Raw genomic sequence first — 470 nt, 5'->3', positions numbered from 1 at the left:
CCCCCCCAAAATATATATATTTTAAAATATTAATCTATATGTAATTTTAAATTTTAAAACTATATATAATAAAATAATTTTAATTAAAATATGTTTAATAATATATATTATCTATATTATATTAATAAAATTTATTAATATTATATATTTATATATTATTAAAATTTCCTTTATTATATTGGGTTTTAAAATTTAAAAATTTAAAATTTTATAATATATATATATATATATATATTAAAAAAAATTTTTTATATTCCTTTTATATAATTTTAATATAATATATATAAATATATATTTTATATTATCTTTTTATATTATATATAATATAAAAATTATATATATATAATAATATAAAAAATATATTATAATTATTTTTATAGGGTTTTATATGGGTAATATTGTATAATATATAATATATTTTATATAATATTATATATATATTTTGCCCTTTTTATATATTTTTCCTTTTT

This window comes from Penaeus monodon, chromosome 20 (assembly GCF_015228065.2).
Source record: "Penaeus monodon isolate SGIC_2016 chromosome 20, NSTDA_Pmon_1, whole genome shotgun sequence".
NCBI classification, from domain to species: Eukaryota; Metazoa; Arthropoda; class Malacostraca; order Decapoda; family Penaeidae; genus Penaeus; species Penaeus monodon.
The sequence above is the reverse complement of the archived record's forward strand: the minus strand, read 5'-3'. Positions refer to the sequence as shown.